Genomic DNA, 18,430 nt, shown 5'->3' on the forward strand with positions numbered 1-18,430 from the left:
ATCCGCAGTAGAGATGTGCAGCTGGCACTTTGCATGTTTGGTGTTTTGGTTTGGTCCTAATTCCATTTTCGTGTTTTGGTTTTGGCTTGGTTTTGCCAAAACCACCCTTTCGGGTTTTGGTTTTGGATCTGGATGATTTTTGAAAAAAATATAAAAACAGCTAAAATCACAGAATTTGGGGGTAATGTTGCTTCTACAGTATTATTAACCTCAATAATAATCATTTCCACTCATTTCTAGTAGTGATGAGCGGGTTCGGTTTCCGAGAAACCGAACCCCCCCCCCCGAACTTTACCCTTTTTACACGGGTCCGAGCCATACTTGGATTCTCCCGTATGGCTCGGTTAACCCGAGCGCGCCCGAACGTCATCATCCCGCTGTCGGATTCTCGCGAGATTCGGATTCTATATAAGCAGCCGCGCGTCGCCGCCATTTTCACTCGTGCATTGGAGATGATAGGGAGAGGACGTGGCTGGCGTCCTCTCCGTTTATTGTAGAAGACAGTTGATTCTTGTTTGTTTTTTATTGCTTAATTGTGGGGAGGATTGGGGAGCAGCTGTTAGGAGTACAGTGCAGAGTTTTGCTGATAAGTGGCCACCAGTTTTTATCCGTTCTCTGCCTGAAAAAAACGCTCCATACCATATCTGTGCTCAGTGTGCTGCATGATATATCTGTGCTGAGTGCTCACACTGCTTAATTGTGGGGACTGGGGAGCAGCTATAGCAGGAGTACAGTGCAGAGTTTTGCTGACAGTGACCACCAGTATACGTTGTCTGCCTGAAAAACACTCCATATCTGTGCTCACAGTGTGCTGCTTTATTGTGGGGACTGGGGACCACCAGTATAATTAATATTATATAGGAGGAGTACAGTGCAGAGTGCACTGCTGTACCTACCTCTGTGTCGTCACTCGTCATCCATTAAGTATACTATCCATCTACATTGTATACCTGTGGTGCAGTTTAGTTTAGCAGTTTGCTGACAGTGTCCACCAGTATACTTACTATATATAGCAGTACGGTAGGCCACTGCTGTACCTACCTCTGTGTCGTCACTCGTCATCCATTAAGTATACTATCCATCTACATTGTATACCTGTGGTGCATTTTAGTTTAGCAGTTTGCTGACAGTGACCACCAGTATACTATATATAGCAGTGCGGTAGGCCACTGCTGTACCTACCTCTGTGTCGTCACTCGTCATCCATTAAGTATACTATCCATCTACATTGTATACCTGTGGTGCATTTTAGTTTAGCACTTTGCTCACAGTGTCCACCAGTATACTATATATAGCAGTACGGTAGGCCACTGCTGTACCTACCTCTGTGTCGTCACTCGTCATCCATTAAGTATACTATCCATCTACATTCTATACCTGTGGTGCATTGTAGACTAGTTTAGCAGTTTGCTGACAGTGTCCACCAGTATACTATATATAGCAGTACGGTAGGCCACTGCTGTACGTACCTCTGTGTCGTCAGTCGTCATCCATTAAGTATACTATCCATCTACATTGTATACCTGTGGTGCATTTTAGTTTAGCAGTTTGCTGACAGTGTCCACCAGTATACTATATATAGCAGTACGGTAGGCCACTGCTGTACCTACCTCTGTGTCGTCACTCGTCATCCATTAAGTATACTATCCATCTACATTCTATACCTGTGGTGCATTTTAGACTAGTTTAGCAGTTTGCTGACAGTGTCCACCAGTATACTATATATAGCAGTACGGTAGGCCACTGCTGTACCTACCTCTGTGTCGTCACTCGTCATCCATTAAGTATACTATCCATCTACATTGTATACCTGTGGTGCATTTTAGACTAGTTTAGCAGTTTGCTGACAGTGTCCACCAGTATACTATATATAGCAGTACGGTAGGCAACTGCTGTACCTACCTCTGTGTCGTCACTCGTCATCCATTAAGTATACTATCTATCTACATTATATACCTGTGGTGCATTTTAGACTAGTTTAGCAGTTTGCTGACAGTGTCCACCGTATACTATATATAGCAGTACGGTAGGCCACTGCTGTACCTACCTCTGTGTCGTCACTCGTCATCCATTAAGTATACTATCCATCTACATTCTATACCTGTGGTGCATTTTAGACTAGTTTAGCAGTTTGCTGACAGTGTCCACCAGTATACTATATATAGCAGTACGGTAGGCCACTGCTGTACCTACCTCTGTGTCGTCACTCGTCATCCATTAAGTATACTATCCCTCTACATTCTATACCTGTGGTGCATTTTAGACTAGTTTAGCAGTTTGCTGACAGTGTCCACCAGTATACTATATATAGCAGTACGGTAGGCCACTGCTGTACCTACCTCTGTGTCGTCACTCGTCATCCATTAAGTATACTATCCATCTACATTGTATACCTGTGGTGCATTTTAGTTTAGCAGTTTGCTGACAGTGTACACCAGTATACTATATATAGCAGTACGGTAGGCCACTGCTGTACCTACCTCTGTGTCGTCACTCGTCATCCATTAAGTATACTATCCATCTACATTCTATACCTGTGGTGCATTTTAGTTTTGTGCAGTAAATATAGTAGTAGGCCATTGCTATTGATACTGGCATATAATTCCACACATTAAAAAATGGAGAACAAAAATGTGGAGGTTAAAATAGGGAAAGATCAAGATCCACTTCCACCTCGTGCTGAAGCTACTGCCACTAGTCATGGCCGAGACGATGAAATGCCATCAACGTCGTCTGCCAAGGCTGATGCCCAATGTCATAGTAGAGAGCATGTAAAATCCAAAACACAAAAGTTCAGTAAAATGACCCAAAAATCAAAATTAAAAGCGTCTGAGGAGAAGCGTAAACTTGCCAATATGCCATTTACGACACGGAGTGGCAAGGAACGGCTGAGGCCCTGGCCTATGTTCATGGCTAGTGGTTCATCTTCACATGAGGATGGAAGCACTCATCCTCTCGCTAGAAAAAAGAAAAGACTTAAGCTGGCAAAAGCACAGCAAAGAACTGTGCGTTCTTCTAAATCACAAATCCCCAAGGAGAGTCCAATTGTGTCGGTTGCAATGCCTGACCTTCCCAACACTGGATGGGAAGAGCTTGCGCCATCCACCATTTGCACGCCCCCTGCAAGTGCTGGAAGGAGCACCCGCAGTCCAGTTCCTGATAGTCAAATTGAAGATGTCAGTGTTGAAGTACACCAGGATGAGGATATGGGTGTTGCTGGCGCTGGGTAGGAAATTGACAAGGAGGATTCTGGTGGTGAGGTGGTTTGTTTAAGTCAGGCACCCGGGGAGACACCTGTTGTCCGTGGGAGGAATATGGCCATTGACATGCCTGGTCAAAATACAAAAAAAAATCAGCTCTTCGGTGTGGAATTATTTCAACACAAATGCGGACAACAGGTGTCAAGCCGTGTGTTGCCTTTGTCAAGCTGTAATAAGTAGGGGTAAGGACGTTAACCACCTCGGAACATCCTCCCTTATACGTCACCTGCAGTGCATTCATCATAAGTCAGTGACAAGTTCAAAAACTTTGTGTGACAGCGGAAGCAGTACACTGACCACTAAATCCCTTCCTCTTGTAACCAAGCTCCTGCAAACCACACCACCAACTCCCTCAGTGTCAATTTCCTCCTTACCCAGGAAAGCCAATAGTCCTGCAGGCCATGTCACTGTCAAGTCTGACGAGTCCTCTGCTGCCTGGGATTCCTCCGATGCATCCTTGAGTGTAACGCCTACTGCTGCTGGCGCTGCTGTTGTTGCTGCTGGGAGTCGATCGTCATCCCAGAGGGGAAGTCGGAAGACCACTTGTACTACTTCCAGTAAGCAATTGACTGTCCAACAGTCCTTTGCGAGGAAGATGAAATATCACAGCAGTCATCCTTCTGCAAAGCGGATAACTTAGGCCTTGGCAGCCTGGGCGGTGAGAAACGTGGTTCCGGTATCCATCGTTAATTCAGAGCCAACTATAGACTTGATTGAGGTACTGTGTCCCCGCTACCAAATACCATCTAGGTTCCATTTCTCTAGGCAGGTGATACCGAAAATGTACACAGACCTCAGAAAAAGACTCACCAGTGTCCTAAAAAATGCAGTAGTACCCAATGTCCACTTAACCACGGACATGTGGACAAGTGGAGCAGGGCAGACTCAGGACTATATGACTGTGACAGCCCACTGGGTAGATGTATTGCCTCCCGCAGCAAGAACAGCAGCGGCGGCACCAGTAGCAGCATCTCGCAAACGCCAACTCGTTCCTAGGCAGGCTACGCTTTGTATCACCGCTTTCCAGAATAGGCACACAGCTGAAAACCTCTTACAGCAACTGAGGAAGATCATCGCAGAATGGCTTACCCCAATTGGACTCTCCTGCTGGGGATTTGTGACATCGGACAACGCCAGCAATATTGTGCGTGCATTACATCTGGGCAAATTCCAGCACGTCCCATGTTTTGCACATACCTTGAATTTGGTGGTGCAGAATTATTTAAAAAACGACAGGGGCGTGCAAGAGATGCTGTCGGTGGCCCGAAGAATTGCGGGCCACTTTCGGCATTCATGCACCGCGTACAGAAGACTGGAGCACCACCAAACATTCCTGAACCTGCCCTGCCATCATCTGAAGCAAGAGGTGGTAACGAGGTGGAATTCAACCCTCTATATGCTTCAGAGGATGGAGGAGCAGCAAAAGGCCATTCAAGCCTATACATCTGGCCACGATATAGGCAAAGGAGGTGGAATGCACCTGACTCAAGCGCAGTGGAGAATGATTTCAATGTTGTGCATTGAACTTGCCACACGTGAAGTCAGTTCAGACACTGCCAGCCTGAGTCAGGTCATTCCCCTCATCAGGCTTTTGCAGAAGAAGCTGGAGACATTGAAGGAGGAGCTAAAACAGAGCGATTCCGCTAGGCATGTGGGACTTGTGGATGGAGCCCTTAATTCGCTTAACAAGGATTCACGGGTGGTCAATCTGTTGAAATCAGAGCACTACATTTTGGCCACCGTGCTCGATCCTAGATTTAAAACCTACATTGTATCTCTCTTTCCGGCAGACACGAGTCTGCAGAGGTTCAAAGACCTGCTGGTAAGAAAATTGTCAAGTCAAGCGGAACGTGACCCGTCACCATCTCCTCCTTCACATTCTCCCGCAACTGGGGGTGCGAGGAAAAGGCTAAGAATTCCGAGCCCACCCGCTGGCGGTGATGCAGGGCAGTCTGGAGCGAGTGCTGACATCTGGTCCGGACTGAAGGACCTGCCAACGATTACTGACATGTCGTCTACTGTCACTGCATATGATTCTCTCACCATTGAAAGAATGGTGGAGGATTATATGAGTGACCGCATCCAAGTAGGCACGTCAGACAGTCCGTACGTATACTGGCAGGAAAAAGAGGCAATTTGGAGGCCCTTGCAGAAACTGGCTTTATTCTACCTAAGTTGCCCTCCCTCCAGTGTGTACTCCGAAAGAGTGTTTAGTGCAGCCGCTCACCTTGTCAGCAATCGGCGTACGAGGTAACTTCCAGAAAATGTGGAGAAGATGATGTTCATTAAAATGAATTATAATCAATTCCTCCGTGGAGACATTCACCAGCAGCAATTGCCTCCAGAAAGTACACGGGGACCAGAGATGGTGGATTCCAGCGGGGACGAATTAATAATCTGTGAGGAGGGGGATGTACACGGTGAAAGGGGTGAGGAATCGGAGGATGATGATGAGGTGGACATCTTGCCTCTGTAGAGCCAGTTTGTGCAAGGAGAGATTGATTGCTTCTTTTTTGGTGGGGGCCCAAACCAACCAGTCATTTCAGTCACAGTCGTGTGGCAGACCCTGTCACTGAAATGATGGGTTCGTTAAAGTGTGCATGTCCTGTTTATACAACATAAGGGTGGGAGGAAGGGCCCAAGGACAATTCCATCTTGCACCTCTTTTTTCTTTCATTTTTCTTTGCATCATGTGCTGTTTGGGGACAATTTTTTTGAAGGGCCATCCTGCCTGACACTGCAGTGCCACTCCTAGATGGGCCAGGTGTTTGTGTCGGCCACTTGTGTCGCTTAGCTTAGCCATCCAGCGACCTCGGTACAAATTTTAGGACTAAAAATAATATTGTGAGGTGTGAGGTGTTCAGAATAGACTGAAAATGAGTGGACATTATGGTTATTGAGGTTAATAATACTATGGGATGAAAATGACCCCCAAATTCTATGATTTAAGCTGTTTTTTAAGGTTTTTTGAAAAAAACACTCGAATCCAAAACACACCCGAATCCGACAAAAAATTTTCGGTGAGGTTTTGCCAAAACGCGTCCGAATCCAAAACACGGCCGCGGAACCGAACCCAAAACCAAAACACAAAACCCGAAAAATTTCCGGTGCACATCACTAATTTCTAGTCTATTCTGAACACCTCACACCTCACAATATTGTTTTTAGGCCTAAAAGTTGCACCGAGGTGGCTGTATGACTAAGCTAAGCGACACAAGTGTGCGGCACAAACACCTGGCCCATCTAGGAGTGGCACTGCAGTTACAGACAGGATGGCACGTAAAAAAAACTAGTCCCCAAACAGCACATGATGCAAAGAAGAAAAAGAGGTGCAAGATGGAATTGTCCTTGGACCCTCCCACCCACCCTTATGTTGTATAATCAAGACATGCACACTTTAACAAACCAGTCATTTCAGCGACAGAGGCTGCCACACGACTGTGGCTGAAATGACTGGTAAGTAATCAATCTCTCCTTGCACAAACTGGCTCTACAGAGGCAAGATGTCCACCTCATCATCATCCTCCGATTCCTCACCCCTTTCACCGTGTACATCCTCCTCACTGAGTATTAATTCGCCTTCACTGGAATCCACCATCACAGGTTTCTGTGTACTTTCTGGAGGCAATTGCTGGTAAAGGTCATGCCGGAAGACTTTATAATTTATTTTGATGAACATCATCTTCTCCACATTTTGTGGAAGTAACCTCCTACGCCGATCGCTGACAAGGTTACCGGCTGCACTAAACACTCTTTCGTAGAACACACTGGAGGGGGGGGGCAACTTTTGTAAAATAAAGCCAGTTTGTTGTGCAAGGGCCTCCAAATTGCCTCTTTTTCCTGCCAGTATGCGTACGGACTGTCTGACGTGCCTACTTGGATGTTGTCACTCATATAATCCTCCACCATTTTTCAATGGTGACAGAATCATATGCAGTGACAGTAGACATGTCAGTAATCGTTGGCAGGTCCTTCAGTCTGGAGCAGATGTCAGATTTCACTCCTGACTGCCCTGCATTACCACCAGCGGGTGGGCTAGGAAATGTTATCCTTTTCCTTGCAGCCATAGTGGCGGGAGAAATTGAAGGAGGAGCTGTTGACAGGTCACGTTCCACTTGAGTTGACAATTTGCTAACCAGCAGGTCTTTGCACCTCTGCACACTTGTGTCTGTTGGAAAGAGAGATACAACATAGGCTTTAAACATAGGATCGAGCACGGTGGCCAAAATGTAGTGCTCTGATTTTAACAGATTGACCACCCTTGAATCCTGGCAAAGCGAATGAAGGGCTCCATCCACAAGTCCCACATACTTTGCGGAATCGCTCCATCTTAGCTCTTCTTCAATTGCTCCAGCTGCTTCTGCAAAAGCCTGATGAGTGGAATGACCTGACTCAAGCTGGCAGTGTCTGAACTGACTTCACGTGTGGCAAGTTCAAAGGGTTGCAGAACCTTGCACAAGACGGAAATCATTCTCCACTGCGCTTGAGTCAGGTGCATTGCCCATCCTTTGCCTATATCGTAGGTGGATGTATAGGCTTGAATGGCCTTTTGCTGCTTCTCCATCCTCTGAAGCATATAGAGTGTTGAATTCCACCTCGTTACCACTTGTTGCTTCAGTTGATGGCGGGCAGGTTCAGGAGTGTTTGCTGGCGCTCCAGTCTTCGGCACGCAGTGGAAGAATGCCGAAAGTGGCCAGAAATTTTCCGGGCCACTGACAGCATCTCCTGCACACCCCTGTCATTTTTAAAAAAATTCTGCACCACCAAATTAATTGTATGTGCAAAACATGGGACGTGCTGGAATTTGCCCAGTTGTAATGCACGCACAATATTGGTGGCGTTGTCCGATATCACAAATTCCCAGTAGAGTCCAACAGAGCCGGCCCTAGCCAATTTGATGCCCTAGGCAACATTTTGGTTGGTGCCCCTAGCACCGCCGCTAGTTCTGCATCTGACCCAGCAACACTCAGGCAGTGGGGCCCACCGGGGGAATAACCGTTCGGTCCGGCCACGCTTGCATTGGCCAGACCGCTCCCACGAAACGGCGGCCAAACGCCGCCGTTCCGCCCCCTCCCGCCCAGCGACCGCTTCTGTCAATCAGGCAGAGGCGATCGCAGCCCTGCCCTTCGGCCGTCTGGCATGCGCTGGCGCACAACGGCGCCGTCGCATGCACAGTAGAGCCCCGTTCGCTCGGCTGCGACAAACAGCAGCGAGCGTATGGGTCAGAATGACCCCCATAATTCCACACAGCAATTTACCTTACACATATGTCACACATTAGTAACGCTAGTAGCTTTTTAATATATAAAACTTACTTTTTCTTGCTGGTGAGCTTGCAGTGAGTGTGTGCACCCATGCTGCTCCCTAGATCCGTGACTGTGAGATTGAAGGGAGAGGGGGCAGGATGGGTGAGTGCTTGCGCTCACACCTGTTAAAGGGACACTCGTACAAGGGATGTGACCTCACAAGGTATGCCGTCCTTTGCAAGCCTCATCCTTTATTTTAGCTTGCTGGTTGGACACAGATGGCAGCAAAGTCCAGCTACTGCCATACTTGCTGGTTATACACAAAGACCAGTATCAAACATGTAGCAACTGTCCATTCTCTTCACTGTTCAGTGTGTTTGCTGGTGTCTGTTGCTCCCGGCAACTGCATGCCCTTTATTTTATACTGTGGGAGCAATGTGCTCTGCTCTCCAGTCTGACGCATCTGAAAGTCACGCTGCACTGACGTTTCATATAGAAATATACGCAACTTACTGACCACGTTACAGTGCTGGATGGCAAGGGAATTTTACGGCATGAACTGACTGAGAAATAAAGTGTGGGGAGAACAGTGCCCATGTTGTATCCCTGCAGACACCTGTGGTTTGCACAGGGATAAGGGACACAGGATAGCAGGGTCCCCCTCCCCCATGTGCACAAGCAGTATACTGTAGGTGATGTCTGAATTATTTGGAGCAGTCTTCCACAATACACATGTGGTATCATAAGGAACCATCCAATAATAACCTTATATAGTCAGTGAAAATGTCACAGGTCCAGGAATTGCAGTTACTGGGCTTCTGCTGTCTAAGGTCTCACAAGTCAGGGGCATTCAAGCATGTCGGAGGGAGTTCAGGCTTCAGGGGACAGTGTGCTGTGTGCATTCTATATGTAAACAGCAGTGTATACAAGTACTCATTGAATACATTTAGAAAGTAACAGATAGTTTGCAGACTGTCCCTCCCAGCATTAGATACTGCAGGGACATGCTTGGATGCCCCTAGACATGCTTGGATGCCCTTGGCAAATGCCTAGCCTGCCTATAGCTAAGGCCGGCTCTGGAGTCCAATTGGGGTAAGCCATTCTGCGATGATATTCCTCAGTTTCCGTAAGAGGTTGTCAGCTGTGTGTGTGCCTCTTATGGAAAGCGGTGATACATAGCATAGCCTGCCTAGGAATGAGTTGGCGTTTGCAAGATTTTGCTACTGGTGCCGCTGCGGGAGGCCATACATCTACCCAGTGGGCTGTTACAGTCATATAGTCCTTAGTCTGCCCTGTTCCACTTGTCCACATGTCCGTGGTTAAGTGGACACTGCATATAACCACATTTTGTAGTACACTGGTGACTCTTTTTCTGACATCTTTGTACATTCTCGGTATCGCCTGCCTAGTGAAGTGGAACTTAGATGGGATTTGGTACCGGGGACACAATACCTCCATCAAATTGTAATTTGTTATACTGCAGCAGTGTATATAGATGTGTAGCAGCAACGTATATTGTCACTGGAATTACTGATGACACAGTACACACACTACCCCTGGTCTGATGCAGCCTCCAGGTTGTTAATAATAATATAATTGTAATTTGTTATACTGCAGCAGTGGATATATACATAGCAGCAGCGTATATCGGGGGTAATTCCAAGTTGATCGCAGCAGGAATTTTTTTAGCAGTTGGGCAAAACCATGTGCACTGCAGGGGGGGGGGGGGGCAGATATAACATGTGCAGAGAGAGTTAGATTTGTGTGGGTTATTTTGTTTCTGTGCAGGGTAAATACTGGCTGCTTTATTTTTACACTGCAATTTGGATTGCAGATTGAACACACCCCACCCAAATCTATCTATCTCTGCACATGTTATATCTGCCTCCCCTGCAGTGCACATGGTTTTGCCAAAATGCTAAAAACTTTCCTGCTACGATCAACTTGGAATCACCCCCATTGATAATGTCGATTATCTTACAGGAAAGAAAGCTATACCTTATACACACTTAGAATACACTTTACCATGGAGCCGCTGCGGCCGCTAAACTTAGTACACACGCTACGTACTTTATACACTGTTTGCGTACGGAGTCCCGTATCACTGTACGGACTTAGCGTACAAACGCCACGCTGGGGGTACAAAGTACACACAGCGCGCGCACACCCAGAGATACACTTTAACCCTTTACAGTAATGCAGTGCAATGATAAAACACTTTAAACCGTAGCAGTAATGTAATGCAATGATAAAACACTTTAAACCTTAGCAGTAATGTAATGCAATGATAAAACACTTTAAACCTTAGCAGGGCAATGAGGACACGACACCAATTGTGATTTTACCGCTGGGTTCCGACACCACAGTGGATTATTGCTGAAAGGGGGTTTACAACACAAATAATACACTACAATATAACAGAGTAAATGGCCACATTCAATGGTACATACTTGAGTGGACAAGCTTGCGCAACCCGGCCGGTCCCCGTTCATCTGATAGATAACTTTGTGAGTCTTGTGTGTGACCAGGCTGCAGCAGGCTTTATTTATACAATTCTTCCAAAAGCAATACAATGGATACTGTAATCCCTTTGTCCATTGGACACAGGAATGCACTTTTACAGTACAGGAGAGGTCATAGGTCGGTTTGAATAGGTAGGCGATGTCTTTCCCAACTGCTCTTGTGGGTGGTCTCCTCTGGATTCCCGCCGCATACATAATATACAGTAAATACAGTTTAGATCTATATTCTGCTTCTGCACATAACTATCCGCAGGAACATGCGATCTTCCGCAGACCAACACCGGAATGTTACCCTTAAAATACTCTACAGCTGGATACCAAACACCACCTTATAACCTTAGACTGTCCCCTCTTATCCTGTAAAGGTGAATCCCTTTGTTCTGGAATCATTTAAACTGTTGTTACTTTCTGGTGTGGTGCAGGGGGACTATGTGTACATTGTGCACTATTTGGATTAAATATGTAATGTGTTTTGTTAGCTCTCCATGCGTTCACAAACTCTACCGCAAATACCCATACCACACGCTGATGCGCACGACTGCAGGAGCGACCATACGCAAATTGCGAATATGTGCACGCACAGCAGAACAAGTACACGCGCGGAGGCCATCTGTGTGTTGTTTGTACGTGATGTGTGTACTGCAATATTTTTCAACTTTGACAATATATATAGCAGAAGCATATATCATTACTGGAATTACTGATGACACAGGACACACACTACCACTGGTCTGATGCAGCCCAACAGGTTGTTAATAATAATATAATTGTAATTTGTTATACTGCAGCAGTGGATATATATATATATATATATATATATATATATATATGTATAGCAGCAGCGTATATCGTCACTGGAATTACTGATGACACAGGACACACACTACCACTGGTCTGATGCAGCCCAACAGGTTGTTAATAATAATATAATTGTAATTTGTTATACTGCAGTAGTGGATATATATAGCAGCAGCGTATATCGTCACTGGAATTACTGATGACACAGGACACACACTACCACTGGTCTGATGCAGCCCAACAGGTTGTTAATAATAATATAATTGTAATTTGTTATACTGCAGTAGTGGATATATATAGCAGCAGCGTATATCGTCACTGGAATTACTGATGACACCGGACACACACTACCACTGGTCTTATACAGCCCAACAGGTTGTTAATAATAGTATAATTGTAATTTGTTATACTGCAGCAGTGGATATATATATATATATATATATAGCAGCAGAGTACATCTTCACTGGAATTACTGATGACACAGGACACACACTACCACTGGTCTGATGCAGCCATACAGGTTGTTAATAATAATATAATTGTAATTTGTTATGCTGCAGCAGTGTATATATATATAGCAGCAGCGAATATCGTCACTGGAATTACTGATGACACAGGACACACACTACCACTGGTCTGATGCAGCCCAACAGGTTGTTAATAATAATATAATTGTAATTTGTTATACTGCAGCAGTGTGACAAAGTCGAAAAATATTGTAATACATATGCCTTGTACTAACCCCATGCACATGCCCGCTGCGCGTGCACTCAGTACCCCGTGCGTGCACATATCCGCAAGTTGCGTAAGATCGCTCCGGCGATCGTGCGCATGATATGGGTATTTACGGCGGAGTTTGTGAGCGTGTAGCGTGTTATTAGCACATAGCATATTTAACCCAAATAGTGCATTTTGTATATATTGTTCCCCTAGACCATGTCAGCGAGTAATATTAGTTTAAACAGTTCCTGGACAGAGAGATTCCTCTTTGCATGATAGGAAGGGTCAGACAAAGGTTGGAAGGTGATGTCTAGTATCCAGCTGTAGGGTATTTTAAGGGTAACATTCCGGTGTTAGTTAGGAAAGGATTGCTTGCTCCTGCGTATAGTTATGTAAAAAAGTAGAATATGAACATTAACTGTATTTGCTGTAAATTACACATGCGGCGGTAATCCAGAGGATACCTCCCACCAGAGCAGTTGGGGAAGGACATCGCCTACCTATTCAAATCCACCTATGACCTTTGCTGTAATGTAGAGACATATCCCTGTGTCCAATGAACAATGAGATTACAGTGACCATTGTATTTGTGTATGTATGTTGTGTATAAAAAGACCACTGTTGCCTGGCCGGTCAGAAAGACTCTGAACGCTATCTACTTGATAACGGAGGACTGGTCCAGGACGCGCTTGCGAACGATTCCCCACGTATGTATATTCTCTGTAGCCATTATTCTCACCTATTCTGTTTAGATTTCCTTGTTAGTCTGTAGTGTATAACTTGTATCTGTTTACCCCTTTTTCTATGAATAATCCACTGCGGTGTTAGAGCCCAGTGGTTTACCACAAACCGGTGTTGTGTTTTCACTTTCCTGCAAAGGGCTTTATAAGCGTATTAATCGGTATAAGGTGTATAAGCATTGTTAAGGTGTACGCACTGCGGGTACTTCATACCGCCAGCGCTACTTAAGGTTTTAAGATATTACATCGTTGCAGTACTTGGCTGCTAAGGATTTAAGTATGAGCATATCCTTACATTGTCTCATTAATAAGGTTTACAGTATATCACTCTGTGTGCGTCCGCGCCGCGTGTACGTTGTACCCACGGCACGGCGTCTGATACGCTAAGTGCGTATCAATACGGTACTCAGTACGCAAATAGCGTACTTAGTACATAGTGTGTGTAATTAGCCTAGCGGCCATAGCGGCTCCACGGTAATAGCGAGTCTAGTGATAAAGCTTTGTGTTTTAAGATAATAATTGACATTATCAATTGGGGGCTACGTCTGGTCCTCCTCATATCCGCAGCCTAGCAGGACAAGGCAGACTTTATCTATCAGCAAAGGGCGGGAAGGTATAAAGGTATCCCCTGTTAGCCTTCTCTTGGTCAGGTGGATACACTGGTGCTGATTAGATAAGCGTCTGCTCCGTATGGTTTTTAGGGATGCTGGTGGGATCCGAAAGGTAAGAACGTAAAGCTATTTTTTTTTTAAATCTGTGAAATTTCTGTTTGGTGCCAACTGTGCACGCAACACACGTAACACACGCACACACCTGTATTTATTTGTGTACCTTGCATATCTGCTCACACTGTTGCCGTAATTAGTGATTACTAGGTTTATTTTGACCTGTACAGGAAAATTTGTTGCTATTTAGTTAAACATATAGAGTTAATATTTAAGGGAGTAAGTGTAAAACGCACACGCAGCCTGTTCTAGTTGTAAAGGTTGATACAGTAGAAACTGTGTGTGTGTTAAGTAAGTGTTTATAGTTAAATATCACTTACATTTATAGAAGTGTGGTATTTGTATTACTGCGGACGTATACGCCCATTGTACACGTGTTTCGGAAAAACGTTCAGGACTGCGTACGCAACGTAAAGGCCTACACACGTGGCGTATTTTACGTACAGATATGCCCACTAAATACAAATCACACAATAGCATTATTTCAGTTTAGGTGATACGGTAGCCACGCGATAATAGCACAAATTTGTTCAGTTTCCAATATTTAGTTTAAAAGAAACCTTCTCTTACTGTATCACCTCTGGGACTAGGCTGTTTTACCTGAATGAAAGTTAATTTTCTGTACAGAAAAACCAAAGTGTATATGAGTGAACGAGCGTGTGTATGCAAATAAAGGTTTTGTGAACCCAGAATTCGGGATCCCATAGGAGACCACATCAGGTGAGTGGACACTTGGTGGCGTGGGAGTGGCTTTCTCACATTAACATTGTTTAAGGTATAAAGGAGCAATTAGTATAACAGCAGACCAAGAGGTCAGCGAAGTTAGAAATCCGCTGACTAAGTCAAGCGAAGCTCTGAAAACCGTGGCCTGAGAAAGGTCAGCGGTGAGAGCGCAGCCCCGGGGGTTTGCGTAGTACCCATATAGGCCCAATCAGATACGCCCAGGCTGAGGTTTCGCAGCCTGAAAAATGATTCCATTGGTCGTATAGCGGATAAGTAACAGTTACTTATACGCCGTGCGATTGTACCGCGCGTTAGTGTGTGCATTAGTTAGTTCAACTTGATACCTATTATGCCATTTGCGTAAAATCGCGGGATCATAGACGCTAATTGTACACGCAACGTGATTTGTGTAACAGGTTTTTTTATTTTAAGGGAGTTTCGCTGGTCACTCAGGAAATCTCCAACGACTGATATTTACTGGGAAGGGTAAGTCACTCCCACACACTCTCAGTAAATAGAGGTTACGCAGGGCCCTAGGATGGGTACGACCAGCATTGGGACCAGTGTGTAGGTGTATTGGCCAACGTGGGCGTGAGTGGGTGAGAGCGCTCGGAGAACTTTCACCGTCGCCTTAACCTCTGAGTAATTTAGTTTTTGTAGGAATTAGCTGAGAAGGCAATATGGGGCAAGAATGGGGGCCAGTTGCTCAAGTAAGGGACGATCAAACAGGGTTCAGGCTGATATTCCGCGGCCCAAAGGGTCGGCGAGGTACATAATGTGTAAGAAATATGGATCACACGCAGAAGTCTTATGCAATGAATGGGAATGTATGACTGTGTAAGATAGGGAACCGTTCCCTAAGGTAGGCAGTTTTAGTCCTGAGGTGCTGCAAAATTTAAGGAGAAGGATATGTCTGATAAAATCCAGAAAACAAAGGATTAGACATTATGATTGTTTATAGCTATGGCAACAGGAGGGTGATATACAACGGGGATTAGCTCAAGCAGCTGGTTCCAACCATAGCAGGAAACTGATTGCAACTGCACCACCACCACCGTACATTACAGGGGAGAAAGTGGCTACAGAGAATGGCAAACTGGTATATGATAAGAGTAAAGTAGATAAATGTATTAATGCTAATGCTAACCCGTGCAAGTTGTATCCCATCTTAAACTACCCTCAGGACTGCGACCAAGAAGATGAGCCCAGCACGATATCGGCACTCTCTCTAGCAGCCACCATACAAGATACTCAAGTGGGCACGGCCCAACCAGTAAGAGCAGTAGCAAAGGCCCCTAGTGGAGGGACAGGTGAGGTCGTGTCCACGGGTAAGTACGGTACTGTAAATTATGCAGAAACAATTGCACCTCACATTGTAGAAGCAACCCAGAATGATGTAATTGAAGTGAATCCTGTCAGGGTGATCGCAGTCCCCAATGGGAAGACTGACGCCCTGGGAATCACTCCCATCAGGAACATTGCTATGCATTGCCCCTGGTCCCGGACAGAATTGAGGACAATAATGTCTGAATTTCCCGATCCCAGGAAAGATCTAGCCGCATGTCAGAGGTTTATTAGAGAACTAGGTAACGCCACCGAACCCAATAACAAAGATTGGCGGACAGTGCTACGGGCATGTTTGCCCTCTAATATTGACCCTGTGAAATTCATTGCTGACTGTAAATTAGATGCAGAGGTACCTCTCACTGATGAATACAATCAGGAGAACGTAAAACAGATCAATCTGCAGTTAGAGTATATTTCCCAACTGTTGTCAAGTGGAATAAAATCTTCTCCATTAGACAAAAAGAAGGTGAAACGGCTTCTGACTATTTCCATAGAGCACTGCAGGAAATGGATAGATATACTGGGATCGAAAACATTAAGGATAATGTACATCATAGGGAGGTAGCTGTGTCCGTATTAATGGATGGTTTAAAGGAAACGTTGAGAACAAGGGTGCAAACCACTCAACCAAGTTGGAGAGGTATCTCGGTGGCTGCATTAAGAGAGTCCGCTATTGAGCATGACCGGAACATCATTAGGCACAGGGAGTCACAGGGGGATAAGCTGATGACAGTAAGTATAAAAGCCCTGACAACGAAGCCACATCAGCCTAAACCCCAGACCCCTGATGGTAAGTCGTATGTGGTAAAATGTTTTAACTGTCAGAGGGAAGGACATTACGCACGAAATTGTAACTTTAAAGAACCACATAAGGTATATCGACGCCCTAGACCAGACCATGACACACAGTATGGCGCACTCAATTGGGATCAGAGACCGCAGAGGAGGAATTATGAGCCACATGCAGGGGAAACAAGGAGGTACCCACCTAGGAAGGACTGGCAGGTCTCTGAAAATTCTCAGTTACCCCCCTCACATATTGTAGCTGCCAGCGCGCTGCGGGGGGGTCACCACACACAATAGGGGTGGGGCCACACCTGTAGTCTGCAGCCAGTGAAATTAATAGCGAGCCTTGGAAGTGAACCTGAGGTCACAATTGATGTAGCTGGTAGATCACTACCTTTCCTTGTAGATACAGGGGCGGCCAAGTCAGTGTTAAATTCAACGGTAGGTATGAAAACCACGGGTAAAACAATTTCAGCAATGGGAGTAACAGGAATAGTACAACACTACCCTTTAAGTAAACCAGCAGAGATTACGATAGGGCCTTTGCAGACCAAGCACTCCTTTTTGCTAGCTGCATCGGCTCCGACTAATCTACTTGGGAGAGATTTATTGTGCAAGATGGGGTGTGTCATATATTGTACTCCTGAGGGTGTCTTCTTAGATATACCCGAGAATCACGTTCAGGAAGTGCAGGATATGTTAGACCCCCACAAAGGTTAATGTCACACTCTGCTGTTATAGACAGGTGTCCATCCAAGGTAGAGGAAATGATCTCCCAGATACCGGAGTCCCTTTGGACCAAAGATGGACAAGACACTGGATTGATGGCAAATGTAGCTCCTGTAATAGTTCAAGTAAAAGATGGTAGGATAGCTCCAAAACTCCCACAGTATCCTCTGAAGCCAGAAGTGGAGTTAGGAGTGTACCCAGTCATAGAGCGCTTGCTACAACAGGGCATCCTAACTATAAATAAAACTTAATTGCGCTAGAATGGAAATATGATAGCAGCTCTATTAAAAATATATAATGTAAAACTGTGAAAAAGAGCGCTTGTAAAAAATAATAAAAAACTTTATATGTGTATGCGCAAAACCTGTGGAAAAAAAATAGTAAATAATGTTTACAGCCCTAATACGCTAATTAGGGCTGTACGCTAATACGATCAAGCAGTGGAGAGTGGACACCACAGAAGGATTCCATCACACCTGACGTGGAAGCTCTTCACTTATTCAAACAGGCTCTAAAGGTATTTAGACAGGGTGAGTTAGGAATGAAAGTATTCTTTTTTAATTATTATAAAAAAAAATGTTTTGCTCAGTTTAAAATCCGGTCCTTATATAGCCCTAAAAGGGCTGTAAACATTATTTACTAATTTTTTTCCACAGGTTTTGCGCATACACATATAAAGTTTTTTATTATTTTTTACAAGCGCTCTTTTTCGCAGTTTAACAGGGCATCCTAGTTAGGACGTCCAGCACTGCCAATAGTCCCATCTTCCCTGTGAAAAAGAGTGGGGGGAGGGGTTACAGGCTAGTGCAGGATCTAAGGGGGATAAACAAGATA

General features: G+C 45.1%; 1 protein-coding gene across 1 annotated transcript in view; it reads left to right on the plus strand.

Moving 5' to 3' along the window:
- LOC134969339 (capping protein, Arp2/3 and myosin-I linker protein 3-like) overlaps positions 1–18,430 on the plus strand; it is a 1,162,896-nt gene that overhangs the window by 242,380 nt on the left and 902,086 nt on the right. The window lies entirely within an intron of this gene.

The sequence above is a fragment of the Pseudophryne corroboree genome, chromosome 11, assembly GCF_028390025.1.
Source record: "Pseudophryne corroboree isolate aPseCor3 chromosome 11, aPseCor3.hap2, whole genome shotgun sequence".
Lineage (NCBI taxonomy): Eukaryota > Metazoa > Chordata > Amphibia > Anura > Myobatrachidae > Pseudophryne > Pseudophryne corroboree.